Source organism: Ahaetulla prasina, chromosome 1 (genome assembly GCF_028640845.1).
Source record: "Ahaetulla prasina isolate Xishuangbanna chromosome 1, ASM2864084v1, whole genome shotgun sequence".
NCBI classification, from domain to species: Eukaryota; Metazoa; Chordata; class Lepidosauria; order Squamata; family Colubridae; genus Ahaetulla; species Ahaetulla prasina.
The window spans coordinates 15,866,991-15,886,490 of NC_080539.1; the positions used below are offsets into that span (position 1 = coordinate 15,866,991).

General features: G+C 47.3%; 1 long non-coding RNA gene across 1 annotated transcript; it reads right to left on the bottom strand.

Annotated features, from left to right (window-relative positions):
* Window positions 1–1,982: 1,982 nt before the first annotated feature.
* Window positions 1,983–17,254, bottom strand: LOC131188647 (uncharacterized). The gene is made up of 3 exons (XR_009152812.1): window positions 17,160–17,254; window positions 12,611–12,727; window positions 1,983–2,239 (listed from the first exon to the last, which is right to left on the bottom strand). It is a non-coding gene; the product is annotated as an uncharacterized LOC131188647 (long non-coding RNA).
* Window positions 17,255–19,500: the final 2,246 nt, after the last annotated feature.

Consider the following 19,500-nt stretch of genomic DNA (forward strand, 5'->3'; position numbering starts at 1 on the left):
TTGCCTGGAGCCAGCCTCGTGTCACCTCCTGAGTGGCCAGCACCAACCAGGAGGGGCACGGGTCCAGTAAACACGTGGTGGCACTCAACCTACCCAACAACCTGTCCATGTCCTCGGGAGCCACAGGGTCAAACTCATCCCATAAAATGTCACCAAGACCACCCTCAGCCGTCTCACCCGAGTCACCGCAATTTTGGTCCAGACCATCCCGAAGCTGAACGATTTTATCGTATAGATAACCGTTAAACTCCTCAGCACGTCCCTGCAACGGGTCATCCCGCTCTCCCTGGTGTAGGAGGGAGCGAGTCACCCGAAACAGGGCGGCTGGGCGGTTAGATGAGTTCAAATCACCAGGACTGGATGGATTACACCCCAAGGTTCTGAGGGAACTAGCAGACGAGATCTCAGAACCACTGAACTATATCTTTCAAAGATCCTGGAGCACCAGGGAACTGCCAGAGGACTGGAAAAGAGCTGATGTAGTTCCCAACATCAAAAAAGGAAAAAAAAATTGATCCAGAAACCACAGACCTATCAGCCTGACCTCAATACCAGGGAAGATTCTGGAAAAGATAATCAAGCAATGAATCAGCAAACACTGAAAAGCAAACAAAGTAATAACCAAAAGCCAACATAGGTTTGTCAAAAACAGATCATGCCAGACTCAATCTTATTATATTCTTTGACAAAGTGATAAAATTAGTGGACCAGAGGAATACAATGGATATAATTTATTTGGATTTCAGTAAGATGTTTGATAAAGTAGACCATAACCTACTACTAGATAAAGTAGAAAAATGTGGGTTAGATAGTATCACCACCCGATGGATTTGTAACTGGCTGACCAACCGCACTCAATGTGTAGTCCTCAGTGGAACTACATCCACATGGAGGGAAGTATGCAGTGGAGTACCCCAAGGCTCTGTTTTAGGCCCAGTACTCTTCAACATCTTCATCAATGACTTGGATGAGGGGATAGATGGGGAACTCATCAAATTTGCAGATGACACCAAGCTGGCAGGAATAGCCAACACTCCAGAAAATAGGCTTAAGATACAGAAGGGTCTTGACAGGCTTGAACATTGGGCACTATCTAGCAAAATGAAATTCAACAGTGAAAAAAGTAAGGTTCTACATTTAGGCAAGAAAAACAAAATGCACAGGTACAGTATATGTTGTACCTTGCTCAATAGTAGTAATTGTGAGAGGGATCTTGGAGTCCTAGTGGACAACCATTTAAATATGAGCCAGCAGTGTGCTGCAGCTGCCAAAAAAGCCAATGCAGTTCTAGGCTACATAAACAGAGGGATAGAATCAAGATCACATGAAGTGTTAATACCACTTTAGTAAGGACACCTTGGAATATTGCATTCAGTTTTGGTCACCATGATGTAAAAAAAGATGTTGAGACTCTAGAAAGAGTGCAGAGAAGATCAACAAAATGATTAGGGGACTGGAGACTCAAGGAGAGAAGCATCTTAGAACTAAGGACAAATTTCCTGGCAGTTAAAACAATCAGTGGAACAACTTGCCTCCAGAAGTTGTGAATGCTCCAACACTAGAAGTTTTTAACAAGATGTTGGATAACCATTTGTCTGAAGTCGTGTAGGGTTTCCTGCCTAAGCAGGAGGTTGGACTAGAAGGCCTCCAAGGTCCCTTCCACCTCTGTTATCCAATTCTATTCTAAGAATGATGAGCATTCTCAAAAATTCTTCTGTTACCAGAATAACAGAATTAGAAGGAGCACTGGAGGTCTTCTAGTCCACCCCTCTGCTCAAGCAGGAAACCCTATACTAGATATTGCAAACAATGGTTGTCCAATCTTCTTAAAAGCCTCCAGTGTTGGAGCACCCACAACTTCTGGAGGCAAGTCATTCTACTGATTGTAGAATGTCAGGAACTGTCAGGAATTTCCTCCTTATTTCTAGGTTGCTTCTCTCCTTGATTAGATTCCATCCATGGCTTCTTGTCCTGCCTTCAGATCAGTGGCCGGCTGCTGGTGGTTTGGAACGGTTCAGGCGATCCGGCTGTTACAGGCGGTAGCAGCCCACCACTGCTTCAGATGCTCTGGAGAATAGATTGACTGCCTCTTCTTTGTGGCAGCCCCTCAAATATTGGAACACTGCTATCATGTCACCCCTAGTCCTTTATTAGACTAGACATATTTCAAGACAGCAAAGGAGAAACCTCAGTCAGCAATCATGACATTTGGAGGCTGGCCTGGGTTCAAACACAGGAGCTGGAAAAAAACACAGGCAAAGTGAAAGTAGCATTTAAGGAACATCCCAGAGACAAGGCAGATAGCAAAAGAATGTGAGTTTAAGATCCGTTAAGGTCAAAACCCAACCACTAAACATTGTACAAGCCTTAATAGATGAGACTGAGTCTCCTGAGACAATGCTTGTAGGATACAACACACACATACACACCCCAACACACTCGTAAATATGCAGCCTCAATCTCAGCTTCAGGCAATTCATAACACCACTGAACTCTAGATCTGGAAATGTCCATCAACGTAATCGAAGCCAATGTTTTTCAAACTTTGGCAAATTTATGATGTCATGTTATGGGTCATTCTGGACTTGAAGTTGCCAATTTTTAAAAGACTCATCTAAGTCAATTTCCTGCAGGAGTCCAAATTCAATCATCCCGGGTAGATTGTCGTCTAACTTCCGACGGAATATAATCAATAAAGAAAAGCATATTCTGGATTTTTGGTCATTCTATCAGCCTGTTGTAATGTTAGGCAATTTTCCCCCTTAACGTACAAACAGAATATCTCTTCCTGTAAGTCCAGTATTCCCTGTTTGGGATATGAGAAAATAGGCTTCGAGGTTCTTGTTTTTTTATTTTTTTTATTTATTAGACTTGTCTGTAGCTCATCTTGCCTAGAGGTGACTCTGGCCAGCTTACAAACATTAAACACCAAGAAAAACTGAAGCAATAAGTAATCACAATAGTAATAATTTACAATTATGAGATGGAAAGGAAGGGAGAAGGAGGGGTGGTGGTCTTGTCTTAGTCCATCAGCCACCTCCAGCGTGAAGGTGGCTGGGTGTTGGGGCTTCAGGCCAACTGTCAGAGCCAGGTCTTCAGACCCTTATGGAATGGCAGAATGATGGGTGTGAATCTCACTTCTGGAGTAAAATATTGCAAAGAGCAGGAACCACTGGTTGTCAGGGTTTCAATGGATGCCCTAATTAAATCATGAGCCTTGAGCCAAGCTTCAACAAAAATCCAATTATTTATTAGGAGCTTCATGTCGGCACATTCCAAGTGAAGCCAACTCTGACCCCATGTAATTTACAGCCCAGACTTGACCCTGTTTCCCCTTCCTCCCCAGGGTGTGTCATCAGTCACATTCGCCAATGGAGCAATTTCACGGGTTGTAGAGATAACTCCCCTTTGGCTGCTGTGGATAACCCTGGGAGACAGCCTTGAGAGAGATATGTCTGGAATGTACTTTGTTTTTGGCTGCTGTGCTGCTTCGCTGTTTTCCTACCCCCTTGCCTATGGCAACTTGAGAGCAAGCCAGGGATGCTTTGTGAGTTGACACGGGTCTTTTATGCGACATTCTACCTCCAGGTTTTCTCATGAGCCTTTCTTTAAATAAACAGTTTGCTGACAAAGAGGGTGAAACGCTTTCATGAAAGTTTGATTTTGGGGTTTTACTGATTAGATTGATCTGTTGTTATAGAAATGGCTAGTTCGTAATATTATGGAAAAGTAAAAAGTTGAGGTTCGATGTTAATGCTTTATTCCACTGCAACAGACAGAGTCAGAATCCAACACTTTTTTTTCCTTTTCTTCCTGCCCTCCTGGATCCTCCTGGAGAAGTTCTATCTGTCTATGAGGTCACTAAGAGTTGATACTAACTAGAATCACATAATCATCAAATGCTCCTCTGGGAAATGCGTCCTTGTGATTGCCCTCTGAGGATAGCCTTATTAACAAAATAACAGACTTGGAGAGGACCTTAGAGGTTTTTTAATTCAGTTCCCTGTTCAAGCAGGAAACCCTGTACTATGTCAGGCAAATGGTTGCCCGATTTCTTCTTAAAAACCTTCAGTGTTGGAGCACAACAACTTCTGGGGTGAGTCGTTCCACTGATTAATTGTTCTCACTGATAGGAAATTTCTCCTTAGTTCTGTGTTGCTTCTCTCCTTGATTAGTTTCTATCAATTGCTTCTTGTTCAGCCTCCAGGTGCTTTGGAGAATAGTTGGACCCCTCTTCTTTCTGACAGCCTCTTACATATTGATTTTCTGGGATGAGGATGTGATCTGTCCCGTCCCACCCCCCCCCGCAGTCCAGGAGACAGGAGCGATGACTTAATTAGCTGGCAACTATCAGCTCTGGCAGCAAACTAGCGAGCGTCTGCCAAGTGTCTCTGTTATCTCTCTTGATGCCGATGAGTCAGCCAGGAGACCAGGAACAAACAAGACTTCAGCTCTAATTCTCCCTCTAAGCAGTTGATTTGATTGCCACGAAGTGGTAGAGCAGCCCTTGCTGCTTTTATATCCTGTGGGGTGTGGCTCCATGACTCAGCACTTCCTAGACCTGCCCCACCCCTGCTTCTGTTGTTCCCGCCTCTCCTGCCTACAAAACCTAGGGTCCAGCCAGGCCTGATTGCCATTAGCCGGGTCTGGAGGCGTGGCCTGGAGGGGGGAAAGAGTCAGGGGACGGAGGCCTCGTTATCTCCTCCATCTGACCTGCCTCTGGCTCCTGGAGCTGAGCCAGGGAAGCAGGTGCTCCAGAGGTAAGTCCTGATGGCCCTTCCCCCTCACTTTCTGAGTCACTTTCTGGCAGGGGGCCTGGCTCGGGGGGCACAGACACAACAGGATGTGTCAAAATTTCAAGTATGTGACTACCCTGTTTCCCCGAAAATAAGACATCCTCTGATAATAAGCCAACATGCGCTAAAATAAGCCTTCCCCCTCCAAAAATAAGCCCTCCCCAAAAATATTTAAACACAGAGCTGGAAATCAGGTAAGATGACAAGAAGAGCCTCATCTTGCTCCATGTGCCCCAAAATAATAAGACCTCCCTGAAAATAAGGCCAAGTGCTTATTTTTGGGTTCAAAAAAATATAAGACAGGGTCTTTTTTGGGGGGAAACACGGTACAAGAGACAGCTATTCATTGGAATTTCTGTTTCAACTTGATCCAATTCATGGGCTAAGGTCCAAATTGGAATATCATTATCCTTTAGAATTTCTGTTAAAATTAGAATTTCTTCTAATTTTCAGTCCATTGTTTGGCTAATTGGGCGTTGTATGTTGCCTTTTAGAATATGAGCTTTTCCAGGAACAATAGATTTAGAAAAGTGCAGTTTAAAGGAAAAATGCATTTAGAACTACATATTGAAATGCAAGGAAGCGGAGTAGAGAGAGGAGGTGGGAAGGTAAGATAGAAGCAGACTGAAATGTGTTCCTGAATTAATGACTCAGTCTGGCCCATCCATTCCTATCTGGTATCAGTCTGAAATTCTTGAATTCCCAACTGGACAGATGTTGGGTGGGGCTTTTTTGTTTCTGTCGGAATATTCATGAACTGGAACGGAGACATGGTAACAAGGTCAGCCAATGAATAGGCATAGCAACTAAGTCAGCCAATGAGGACTATTTGGAAACTGAAACAGTTTAGAGTCTGGGGGTGGCTTAGCAAACAAGTCTGGTCTAGTCTTTGTGCTGAATTTTAACTGAAAGTCATCTCTGCTGTACTCTGTGTGTGTTTGTATTTACAATCTCTCCTCTCTACCACCTTGGTATTGTATATTTATCTTCATGTGTTATATTGTATATAAAGAGAAGTTAATTAATCCTGCTAAATCAGTTATCTGTGTGTACTTTTCCGGATGTGATTTCTGGAACAAACTCTGACAGTTTCCTTACTAAGAAACCTGACGGTCCATCCATCCATCCATCCATCCATCTATCTATCCCTTCCCTGGAGTTCTGTCGCTCAACAAAATCAGACTGAAATCCATGTAAATAATTCAATGCACTCTACAGTAGTTTGTATAACTCAGTGTTTCTCAACCTTGGCAACGTTAGAAGGTCTGGACCTCACTTCCCAGAATAGAGCTGGCTGGGGAATTCTGGGAGATGGAATCTAGTCTTCTTGCCAAAGTTGAAAAAGACTATCTATTCTGCTGTAAAAAAACGAAAAAAGAATATGCTTTCTTGTTATATTATCCTTCTTTCCCTGTACTTCATTACAAGAACTACTCCAACACCACCAATTTTAGATTTGACATCCGCCAGAAAGTTTTTTAATTTTTTTTTAGAAAAATAAACAAACAAGGAACAGATGACGTGCTTGCCAAATTGCCAATCTTTTTTAAAAATCCAATCAACATTATTCAACAATGTTCTCCCTTCTGTATACACTGCCAAGCCAACAGCCTTTCCTTTGACGGTAAGTATTTGAGTGGCAGCCCAAGTTGGTTGGAAAGAAAATGGAGTGTATGCTGAAATTTGGCCTTAGGGCTAATTAATGCTTTATTGTGGCAGATGTGTTTGTCATTTCCGTGCTGGTGTCTGTTCTGTGGAGTAGTGCAAGAGGTGTACTTGTGAGCCTCTGGCGATATGTGCAATTGTGTCATCTTAGGATCATTGGAAACTTGTCTGGATTGATGTGGGCATTGATGCGGACAGTAATTCTTTTGAATGAAGGCAGATATATGTGTCTCAGGATAATGTTGCAGGATTCAGTCTAGGTTGGTCACCAGGGCTAGAGGCTCAGTCTTCTGAGTTTTTGGATTTATGTTGGAGTCCATCCTCAGGGAACTTCTCTCTAGCAGAGTGTGTGCTTTGGGCTAATTTGTGTCTGGTATTTATATGGTGCCTAGTTGTGTGTGGCTTTTTAGTTGTTGATTGGGGTGTTGGCGGCTGGTTATGAAGTTGTTGCCTGTTGTTTCCTTGTGCTGTCAAGCCCTTGACTCCTAAGTACTTGATAAACTGGCGCAGGGGTGAAATTCAGCAGGTTCTGACAGGTTCTGGAGAACAGGTAGCAGAAATTTTGAGCAGTTTGGAGAATAGGTAGCAGAAATGTTGGGCAGTTTGGAGAACAGGTAGAAGAAATTTTGAGTAGTTTGGAGAACCAGCAAATACCACTTCTGGCTGATCCCAGAGTTGGGTGGGAATGGAGATTTTGCAGTATCCTTCCCCTGCCACGCCCACCAAGCCACACCACGCCCACCAAGCCACACCCAGAGAACCAGTAGTAAAAAAAATTGAATTTTACCATTAAACTGGTGGTAAGTCAGCATTCTTGTTGACTTGAACCTGTTTCCCAGGTTTCAATCACTTCCCTAGCTATTTTTGTACCTTCTCATCCAACAATCTTAGCTTCAAAATGGAATGTATCTTCTTGCTCACTGCAATGTGAAGTTACCAATGAGTTTGGGTCTCCTCATCTGACTGCTTGCTTGTGTTCTTGCAATCTGATGATCTCTCCTGCATCTAAAACCAAAGTTCTAAATATTGATCCTAAGGGGCCCACTCTGTCCATATGAACATTGTAGTATACACCCAGGGGTGAAATCCAGCAGGTTCTGAAATTTTGAGCAGTTAGTGGAAATTTTGAGCAGTTCGGAGAACCAGTAGCAGAAATTTTGAGTAGTGTGGAGAATTGGCAAATTCCACCTCTGGCTGGCCCCAGAGTGGGGTGGGAATGGAGATTTTGCAGTATCCTCCCCCCAGGAGTGGGGTGGGAATGCAGTATCCTTCCCCTGCCATGCCCACCAAGCCACACCACGCCCATCAAGCCACGCCCACAGAACCGATAGTAAAAAAAATTGGATTTCACCCCTGTGTACACCCTACATGTTCTTGCATTTGCAGGCAAAGAGAATCTCAACAACACTTCTTTAAATATTTACCAGATAACCCACAGCTGACTAATTTTGCACAACCCAATATATCATATCCTACAGTTTATAAATTACCATGGCTGGTATTTTGTGCCATGCCTGATTTTCTTTTCAGGTATAGAAGAAGGAATAGTAGAATCTGGATGAAGTTAAAAGAGGGATCAACCTAAAATCCCTACATAGGCACAAACAAACTAAGTCCAACTACCCTTGAATTCCATTGAATCTTCTAGCAGGTATTAAGCATTAGTTGAGTCTGTACGCCTAGTCTGTTTAGCAATAAAATCCATTTAATTGGACCTTCCCATGTGGACCTGGTATTTTGTGTCTGATATTAAGTAATGCATCAATTACATAATCTGGGGCTTTATAGTGCAACCATGGGGCTTCCTATCAGATTGAATTTTCTTGTTCTTCATTGTTGGTTTGTAATGAAACAGAACTGCCACATCTGGGTAGCAAAACATCAAATAATCACAAAATGGTGGGAAAGAGATACCATTTTTTCCTTTTTCTATTGCCTTCAGATTTTTACAGCCCAAATATAGAACTTCTAATATTGGTCATTAATCAGAAATCTAGGGCAATTTTCTAATTATTAGAGAATCCAAAGGCAGTATGGTTTAAATATCAATTGTTAGACCCTTCTGGTATTGTTGTGACCCAGGCCCAAGCAGGTAGTAGGAAACTCTGTCAGTGTAAAAACAAACAAACTTTATTTGAACAGCTGAGAATTACTTCATTCTCAGCATAGTTCAACTAAATTAAAGCAAATTCCTCCCAACACAAATTCCTCAGTCCTATCACCAACCTTGGTCCAATTAGGCAAACTGCCAAAGGCCTTTCTTGGCAAAAGTTCAGAAGACACCGATACAAAATAAATTCAACAAGACCAAGCTATCAATGTTGTTTTCTGGCAAAGAGCTCAAATGCCGTTGTTGGTCTTTTAAGCCTTATGGGAGGGGCCAATCATCTCTTGGCCCTACTCCCGAGTCGTCCTCTTTGCTTGAGCTGCTCTTGCCTTCTGGCAGCTCTTCTCATGCGTGCATTAGGAACAGGCTCCTCCTGTTCCTCTGCCTCACTACTGTCAGCCTCTAGAGGCTCTGGAGTCCGCACTCATTCCCCGATGGCCCTGGCCCCACCTCTGCCTCCAACTCAGAGCCCTCATCCAGGCCTTCCGCAGCCTCCAGGAATGGCCCACGTTCTTTCTCAGCCTCATCGCTGTCCAACTCTGTTGCCAGCTCTGCAGGCTGCTGGCAGACCACAACAGATATAGGGTTTCCTGCCTAAGCAGGGGATTGGACTAGAAGATTTCCAAGGCTCTTTCCAAACCTGTTATTCTGTTAACTTTGTTAATCTCTATGTCAGGGGTCCCTAACTCTCGGTCTGTGGACCAGCACTGGGCTGCAGCATGCCAGCAACAAGGACGGACAAACAAACAAAGCCCCGTCCGCGGGATGCAGGCAGCACACGAAACCACACACCCCTCCAGTTTGTTTAGATTTTTAGCTGTTTAGAATTCTTTATTGGCCAAGTGTGATTGGACACACAAGGAATTTGTCTTCGGTGCATATGGTCTCAGTGTACATAAAAAGAAAAGATACATTCGTTAAGAATCATAAGGTACAACACTTAATGATAGTTGTAGGGTACAAATAAGCAATCGAATCATACTAGGAAACAATCAGTTTCCTTGCCAGTTTTTTTCTTTTTTTTTTCTTTTTGTACTTAAGGAAGTAGCTAGCATTCAGCATGGAACCTATGCTATCTTTGTGGCTTTAGGACGAAAATGGGAGCAGAAGATAGTTTCAAGTTATCGTTGATGGAATGCTGAAAACATCTGAATTTTTCCTCAAAAATGTTTTTTCTCAGGTTGGTCTGAGTTGGGCTATATTTTGTTTCGAAATGAGATCAGAATCATTGACTGAGATGGGCAGCTATAGAAATTGAATACATAAATAAACAAACAAATAAATAAATAAAATCAATGGTTTTACTTTCAAATTATTTTATTTTATACAATCATAGAACTTAATGCTTGGAAGTCCCAAAAAATGGAATGGAATGGAATGGAATGGAATAGTATAGAATACAATAGAATTCTTTATTGGCCAAGTGTGATTGGACACACAAGGAATTTGTCTTTGCTGCATATGCTCTCAAGGTACATAAAAGAAAAGATACCTTCTTCAAGAACCATAAGGTACAACACTTAATGATAGTCAGGGTACAAATTAGCAATCAAGAAACAATCAATATCAATATAAATCGTAAGGATACAAGCAGCAAAGTTACAGTCATACAATCCTAAGTGGGAGGAGATGGGTGATGGGAACGATGAGAAGATTAATAATAGTGCAGATTTAGTAAATAGTTTGACAGTGTTGAGGAAATTAATTGTTTAGCAGAGTGATGGCATTTGGGTAGAGACTATTTTTTTGTCTAGTTGTTCTGGTGTGCAGTGCTCTATAACGTAGTTTTGAAGGTAGGAGTTGAAACAGTTTATGTCTAGGATGTGAGGGATCTGTAAATATTTTCACAGCCCTCTTTTTGACTCATGCAGTATACAGCTCCTCCATGGAAGGCAGGTTAGTAGCAATTGTTTTTTTCTGCAGTTCCAGTTATCCTCTGAAGTCTGTTTTGTTGGGTTGCAGAACCAAACCAGACAGTTATATAGGTGCAGATGACAGACTCAATGATTCCTCTGTAGAACTGGATCAGCAGCTCCTTGGGCAGTTTGTGGAAAAACCTCTCCACTGAACCAGTCCCTGGTGCCCAAAAAGTTGGGGGTGTGGGGGGTGGAGCACTGCTCTATATTACAAAACCTTATAAAAAGTGAGGCAAGGAGCAGTTCTTCGTGACTGCTATTCACTGTTAATTGACAAGCTTTGGTTGAATCAACATCTTTTCTTCTGACCTCCACTGATCATCTGATTCAGGGGTGGGTTCTACTTACCTTTACTACCGGTCTGCAGCGGGATTGCACACTCGCTTCGCTCGCTCACACTTGCTTCTGCACATGTGCAGAAGCTTCCGGATGATGTCGGGGTCAGTGGGCGGAGCTTCCCCCAGTTTTACTATCATTTACTACTGTTGTGTCTGCACCGCCCGAGCTGGGCCCCTTGCCAGAAAGTGACTCAGAAAGTGAGGGGGAAGGGCCATCAGGATTTACCTCTGGAGCACCGGCTTCCCTGGCTCACCTCCAGGAGCCAGAAGCAGGCCAGGTGGAGGAGATAACGAGGCCTCCGTCCCCTGACTCTTCCCCCCCCAGGCCACGCCTCCAGACCCGGCTAATGGCAATCAGGCCTGGCTGGACCCTAGATTTCATAGGCAGGAGAGGCGGGAACAGCAGAAGCAGGGGTGGGGCAGGCCTAGGAAGTGCTGAGTCATGGAGCCACACCCCACAGGATATAAAAGCAGCAAGGGCTGCTCTACCACTTCGTGGCAAGCAAATCAACTGCTTAGAGGGAGAATTAGAGCTGAAGTCCAGTTTGTTCCTGGTTTCCTGGCTGACTCATCGGCATCAAGAGAGATAACAGAGACACTTGGCAGATGCTCGCTAGTTTGCTGCCAGAGCTGATATTTGCCGGCTAATTAAGTCATCGCTCGTGTCTCCCGGACTGCGGAGGGGGACAGAACAACCGGTTCACAAGAACCGGTCCGAACCGGGGGCAACCCACCACTGATCTGGTTGTTTTTCATCTGGCTCAGCTTGAACTGTTGGAAAAGAAGGTGCCTTATCCTTTCTAACAAGACCAAAAAAAAAGTGCAATAAGCAAGGGCCTTCATCTTGGTTGGAGTGCTTTGGATCAATTGAACAAAGTGAGGCTGAATATATAGTGGTTTTTAATCTGGTGATGACTTGGAATTCTATTTTGTGAGATAAATCCTTTCAATTATAATCCTTTGCATACAGTCCCTGTGAAAGGGGGGGGGGAGGAAACCCCTCTTATCTGGGAAATTAATTGTAAAAGTGACTGGAGGCAGGAGCTGGCTTGCAATGGTTTTCTCTTGACTCTGCCCGGGTGGAAAAAGAAATTTCTTTCATTTGTGGTTTGATGTGATCTTTCCCGGTCCTTGGCTCTTGAATACAGGTGTGAAATGGACGGCATTCTTTGGCTGGGAAAATGTACATTTCTCAAGTTTCTGATCCAATTTGCAGCTTGCAAATGTATGCATAAAAATGAACAGCCGCCCACCCAGAACCTGCGAAGCACTACTCCTAAAAGGGCTGCAAGAGTCTGGATCCCTCTTGTCTTCTTTTTCTCCCAGGCAATTTGGCATCTTCCCACCCTCAGTCACTGGTCTAATGTCTCAGGGTCTCTTGCTCTGCCCTTCACCCTGGCTGTCAATCAGCCTGCTCTGGTCATTCACCTGGATGCCTCCTACTCACCCAGCTCAGTTCACCTCCACTTTCTTTATGTAGCAGAGGTGGGTTTCAGCAGGTTCTGACCAATCCTGGAGAACCGGTAGTGGAAATTTTGAGTAGTTTGGAGTTTGGAGAACCGGTAGTAAAAATTCTGACTGGCTCTGCCCCCATCTATTCTCTGCCTCCCAAGTGATCGGGAGGAAATGGGGATTTTGCAGTAACCTTCCCCTGGAGTGGGGCGGAAATGAAGATTTTACAGTATCCTTCCCCTGTCATACCCAAGCCACACCCACCAAGCCATGCCACACCCACAGAACCAGCAGTAAAAAGTTTTGAAACCCATCACTTTCTATAGATCCACTCACCTCTCCTTCCTTCTGGTGTGTATGGTGCTGCCCTCAAATCCCTGACTCACTCACTCATCTGGATCAACTTTATTCTCTCTCCCTCTCTCCTTGGATCATCTCTGTTCTGTTAAGACTCTAGAAAGAGTGCAGAGAAGAGCAACAAAGATGATTAGGGGACTGGAAGCTAAAACATACGAAGAACAATTGCAGGAACTGGGTATGTCTAGTTTAATGAAAAAAAGGACTAGGGGAGACATGACAGCAGTGTTCCAATATCTCAGGGGCTGCCACAAAGAGAGAGGGAGTCAAGCTATTCTCCAAAGCACCTGAAGGCAGGACAAGAAGCAATGGGTGGAAACTAATCAAGGAGAGAAGCAGCCTAGAACCAAGGAGAAATTTCCTAACAGTTAGAACAATTACCGTATATACTCGAGTATAAGCCGAGTTTTTCGGCACGTTTTTTGTGCTGAAAAACGCCCCCTCGGCTTATACTCGAGTCTACCCTTGCAGAGCCGACCCAGGGAGAGGGTTTTTTGCCCTCGGGAACAGCTGGGCCGGCAGGACGAGCCCAAATGCTGCCGGCATGTTTTGCCAGCTCGGCCGGCTCGTTTTGGGGCGGCGGCTGGCCTCCGGCGTTTTCTTCCGCCGCTTTTTGATGGCGGCGGCGGGGTGGTGGAGGGGCGGAGGCGGGCGTTGACATTTCGCCCCCTCTCACTCGTCCTCCCCTTGCCTGCGGTGGGGGCGGAGGGGGCGTTTGTCACCCTCGCCCTCCTCTCCGAAAAGCCGAATTTGAGTGCGAAGCGGCGGGGTGGGGGGAGGCCGCCGTGAAGTGCCGGCTGGGGAGCCGGGATTGGCTCCTGGACTCCCCAGCCGGCACTTCACGGCGGCCTCCCCACCCCGCCGCCGCACTCAATTTCGAGAGGAGGGCGAGTGAAACGCTGCTGGCGAGAGTGACAAACAAATAGAGTTCTTCGCTTGGCGTTTGTCACCTCGCCCTCCTCTCAGCCGAAATTGAGTGCGGCGGCGGCGGGGTGGGGAGGCCGCCGTGAAGTGCCGGCTGGGGAGCCGGGATTGGCTCCTGGACTCCCCCGCCGCCGCACTCAATTTCGCTTTCGAGAGGAGGCGAGTGACAACGCCTTCGGGGCGAGAGTGACAAACAAATAGAGTTCTTCTCGCCTTGGCGTTTGTCACCTCGCCCTCCTCTCCGGCGAAATTGAGTGCGGCGGCGGGGTGGGGGCCGCCGTGAAGTGCCGGCTGGGGGCCGGGATTGGCTCCTGGACTCCCCAGCCGGCACTTCACGGCGGCCTCCCCACCCCGCCGCCGCACTCAATTTCGCTTTCGAGAGGAGGGCGAGGGTGACAACGCCAAGGGCGTGACAAACAAATAGAGTTCTTCTCGCCTTGGCGTTTGTCACCTCGCCCTCCTCTCAGCCGAAATTGAGTGCGGCGGCGGGGTGGGGAGGCCGCCGTGAAGTGCCGGCTGGGGGCCGGGATTGGCTCCTGGACTCCCCAGCCGGCACTTCACGGCGGCCTCCCCACCCCGCCGCCGCACTCAATTTCGCTTTCGAGAGGAGGGCGAGGGTGACAAACAAATAGAGTTCTTCTCGCCTTGGCGTTTGTCACCTCGCCCTCCTCTCAGCCGAAATTGAGTGCGGCGGCGGGGTGGGGAGGCCGCCGTGAAGTGCCGGCTGGGGAGCCGGGATTGGCTCCTGACCCCCAGCCGGCACTTCACGGCGGCCTCCCCACCCCGCCGCCGCACTCAATTTCGCTTTCGAGAGGAGGGCGAGGTGACAACGCCCTCCGCCCACCGCGGGCAAGAGGAGGACGAGTGAGAGGCGAAATGTCGAACGCCCCTCCGCCCCTCCGCCGACCACCGCCGCCGCCGCCATCAAAAGCGGAAGAAACGCCGGAGGCCAGCCGCGCCCAAAAGCGAGCCGGCCGAGCTGGCAAAGCATGCCGGCAGCATTTGGGGCTCCTGCCGGCACTTCAATCCCGGCTCCCCAGCCGGCACTTCACGGCGGCCTCCCCACCCACCCACCCACCCACCCACCCACTGCCGCCGCACTCAATTTCGGCTGGAGAGGACGGCGAGTGTGTCAAACGCCAAGGCGAGAAGAACTCTCTTTATTTGCTTGTCACTCTCGCCCTCCTCTTACTCGTCCTCCTCTCGCCCTCGGAGGCGGAGGGGCGGGGCGTCACATTTCGCCCCCTCTCACTCGTCCTCCTCTTGCCAGCGGTGGGGGCGGAGGCGTTGTCACCCTCGCCCTCCTCTCAGCCGAAATTGAGTGCGGCGGCGGGGTGGGGAGGCCGCCGTGAAGTGCCGGCTGGGGAGCCGGGATTGGCTCCTGACCCCCAGCCGGCACTTCACGGCGGCCTCCCGCCGCCGCCGGAGGGGCGGTGACAACGCCTTCATGGGCGAGTGACAAACAAATAGAGTTCTTCGCTTGGCGTTTGTCACCCTCGCCCTCCTCTCAGCCGAAATTGAGTGCGGCGGCGGGGTGGGGAGGCCGCCGTGAAGTGCCGGCTGGGGAGCCGGGATTGGCTCCTGGACTCCCCAGCCGGCACTTCACGGCGGCCTCCCCACCCCGCCGCCGCACTCAATTTCGCTTTCGAGAGGAGGGCGAGGGTGACAACGCCTTCGGGCGGAGTGACAAACAAATAGAGTTCTTCTCGCCTTGGCGTTTGTCACCCTCGCCCTCCTCTCAGCCGAAATTGAGTGCGGCGGCGGGGTGGGAGGCCGCCGTGAAGTGCCGGCTGGGGGTCCAGGAGCCAATCCGGCTCCCCAGCCGGCACTTCACGGCGGCCTCCCCACCCCGCCGCCGCACTCAATTTCGGCGAGAGGAGGCGAGTGACAAACAAATAGAGTTCTTCTCGCCTTGGCGTTTGTCACCCTCGCCCTCCTCTCAGCCGAAATTGAGTGCGGCGGCGGGGTGGGGAGGCCGCCGTGAAGTGCCGGCTGGGGAGCCGGGATTGGCTCCTGGACTCCCCAGCCGGCACTTCAATCCCGGCTCCCCAGCCGGCCTCCCCACCCCGCCGCCGCACTCAATTTCGGCGAGAGGAGGGCGAGGGTGACAAACGCCAAGGCGAGAAGAACTCTCTTTATTTGCTTGTCACTCTCGCCCTCCTCTTACTCGTCCTCCTCTCGCCCTCCTCTCAGCCGAAATTGAGTGCGGCGGCGGGGTGGGGAGGCCGCCGTGAAGTGCCGGCTGGGAGTCCAGGAGCCAATCCCGGCTCCCCAGCCGGCACTTCACGGCGGCCTCCCCACCCCGCCGCCGCACTCAATTTCGGCTCGAGAGGAGGGCGAGGTGACAACGCCCTCCGCCCACCGCGGGCAAGAGGAGGACGAGTGAGAGGCGAAATGTCGAACGCCCCTCCGCCCCTCCGCCGACCACCGCCGCCATCAAAAGCGGCGGAAGAAAACGCCGGAGGCCAGCCGCGCCCAAAAGCGAGCCGGCCGAGCTGGCAAAGCATGCCGGCAGCATTTGGGCTCGTCCTGCGGCACTTCAATCCCGGCTCCCCAGCCGGCACTTCACGGCGGCCTCCCCACCCACCCACCCACCCACCCACTCCCACTGCCGCCGCACTCAATTTCGCTTTCGAGAGGAGGCGAGTGACAAACGCCAAGGGGGGAGAAGAACTCTCTTTATTTGCTTGTCACTCTCGCCCTCCTCTTACTCGTCCTCCTCTCGCCCTCGGAGGGGGCGGAGGGGGCGTTTGTCACGAATACATCCCAATAAAATGCAAAGGTTTCAAAGCATGTTTTGGAAAAGCAGCGAGGGATGGGGGGAGAATGCTGCCTTGAATGTGAAAAAGCGTGGAAAACTCCAACTACAGTATAAAAAAACATTTGCACTCAGTACTTTTTATTTTATTTTATTTTTGCCAAGTTTTCCCCAGGGTTTTCCCCTATGGAAATTGGGAGGTGGGAGAAAGAGGTGAAAAGAAAAGCCTCTTGGAAAGCGAATCGGCAAGAACAAACAATTTCTCCCCGCCCCTCCGGCCGTCCTTCTCTCCCGCCAGTCACATGGTTCAGTTTTTTTCCAGGCTAACTATACTTTGCGTTTCACTTCCCCGAGTGAACATTGTAAAGTAAACAGTGAGCAACAGTGAGCAAAATTACGGTAATCTCCTCTGCCAAATCTATTCCCAAACACTCCCCCAACACCTCCGCTCCGCAAAGGCAAGAAATGAACGCCGAATCCGAGAGGGGGGCAGGAGGAGGAGGAGGAGGAGGAGAGATGGGGGCATTGCAAGCTAGGGTGGGAAGAAGGAGGAGGAAGAAGAAGGGAGGCAAAAGAAACCGACCCTCGCGCAGATCAGCAAATTAGCTTTCCTTCTCCAAACCAATTTTTTTTTTTAAAAAAAACCCGTTCTACCCAGAGCAAATGGCAAATAAGCAGCCCGTTTTGAGTCTGATTATTGTTTCGCGGTGGTTGCCCTCTCTGATCTCCTTGTACATGACAAGGCACCTCTAACCCAGCGCTTTGTGTTTGTTATTGGTAATTCTCCTCTCCCTTCTTCCATTGGAGTCCTCTCCCCTTTCTTTCCGAACGGGGCGGGCGATTTACCTTCTCTGCCTCTTTTTATTTTCCTGGAGGTGGAGGTGTATTCCTAAGGATGCCTTCAGTGCTGGGGAAGGAGCCGATCCATGGAGGGAGGGCGGCGCTGCCGAGAAGCCGCTGCTTACAGAGGCGAAAGAGCCAGGAGACCTTGGCATAGGTGGGCGGCTGGTGTAAGGCAGGGCAGAACCTTCGACCATAAGGATCCCGGGAGGTGGGGGACGAAGAGAGGCAGAGAAGGAGGGAGGAGGAAGGAAAAGAAAAGAAAGGGGAGTGAAAATAAGAGCAGTCCGAGCAATAAATAAATATTGCTGGGCTGCTTTCCAAAATCCTCAACACGGAACTAAAAGTTGCAAGTGTTTTGTGAGTTCAAACAGTCCCTTCAGACTAACACGTTTCATTAAAAGATACAAAGTTTGGTAAACTGAAGCTCGCTCTGTCCAATGCAAAAAATCATCATCATCATATAATAATAATAATAATAATAATAATAATAATAATAATAATAATAATAATAATAATAATAATAATAATAATAATTGTATACCGCCCTTCTCCCATATATTTGTAATATTAGCAGGAAGGGTTACAGCAAGGAAAATCAATACAACCCGTTCTAAGCCGAAAACACATTTATATAAAGAGACCTGAAAACGTATTTGTATAGAAACAAATGTACGGTATTTGTCTCTTGTGATGATGTGTTGCAGGGTTATAATTGCTGTGTGATAGTTACAGCATTTCCAGAAAACACAGACTGGAAAAGAAAAGAAAAGGGAACGGTAGGGAATGAAAATGGATGACTGTGTCATCCATATCATCAACCTTTTGTGAAGTGTATTGGGAAGCAACTTTTTAAAATAAGACCTTTTCTTGATCGTCTCCCTTATTAAAAAGGGGGCATTTGTCACTCTCGCCCTCCTCTCGCCTCTTGGCGTTTGACACACTCGCCCTCCTCTCACTCGCCCTCTTTTCGCCTTTGGAAAAGATAGCTTGCCGGTCCATGGGTCTCTTTGGACAGCTTTCTGGGGGTGATGGTTTCCTGATGGCAGTTGACGTCGTAATAATTTTTTTTTCCTGTTAGGAATGGATCCCAGTACTTCTAATCCTGGACCATCAAAACAAAAACGCAGGTCATACGAAGCTGCTTTCAAACTTAAGGTTGTGTCAAGAGCAGAAGAAAGCAATAACAGTATTGCAAGTAGGGAATTTTGTGTTGATGAAAAACAAGTAAGGGAGTGGCGGAAAATGAAAGCTGACTTGGAAAAGCTTCCAAAGGCAAAAAAAGCTCGACGTGGTTTAACGAGTCCATTTGGGGCTCTAGAGACTGAATTGCATGAATGGGTTATGGAGTGTCGTCAAAATGGTTACTGTGTAACACGTATGGAATTACGTGCCCTTCAAATGGCTAAAGAAGAAAAATTTAAAGTACCAGGCACTGAAAAATTTGTTGCATCAGCAGGATGGTGTACCCGCTTCATGAATAGGTTTGGCCTATGTTTGCGGCAAAGAACAAAGATTGCACAGAAGCTGCCAAAAGACCTTGATGAAAAAGTGATGTCATTCCATTTTGCTGACGATGTCAAACTATTTAACACCACCAACAATACAACTACCCTTCAAAAAGACCTTGACTTTGTATCTGAATGGTCTAAAACTTAGCAACTCCAAATCTCAACCAGCAACTGCTCAGTCTTACATATTGGAAAAAAGAACCTAAACACTAAGTACAAGCTTGATGGACATTACCTTACAGATGACCCTCACCCTGTTAAAGACCTTGGAGTTTTCATAGCAAATGATCTAAGTGCCAACGCCCACTGCAACTACATCGCAAAAAAGGCTTTAAGGGTTGTAAACTTAATCTTGCGTAGCTTCTTCTCCAGAAACACTACGCTACTAATCAGAGCATATAAAACATTTGCTAGACCAATTCTTGAATACAGCTCGTCTGTCTGGAACCCATACCACATTTCTGACATCAATACAATTGAACAAGTCCAGAAATATTTTACAAGAAGAGTTCTCCACTCCTCTGAATATAACAAAATACCTTATGCCACCAGACTTGAAATCCTGGGTTTAGAAAATTTAGAACTATGCCGCTTTCGACATGACCTGAGTTTAACTCATAGAATCATCTATTACAATGTCCTTCCTGTCAAAGACTACTTCAGCTTCAATTGCAACAATACACGAGCACACAATAGATTTAAGCTTAATGTTAACCGCTCCAATCTTGATTGCAGAAAATATGACTTCAGTAACAGAGTTGTTAACGCTTGGAACACACTACCTGAATCTGTGGTCTCTTCCCAAAATCCCCAAAGCTTCAACCAAAAGCTGTCTA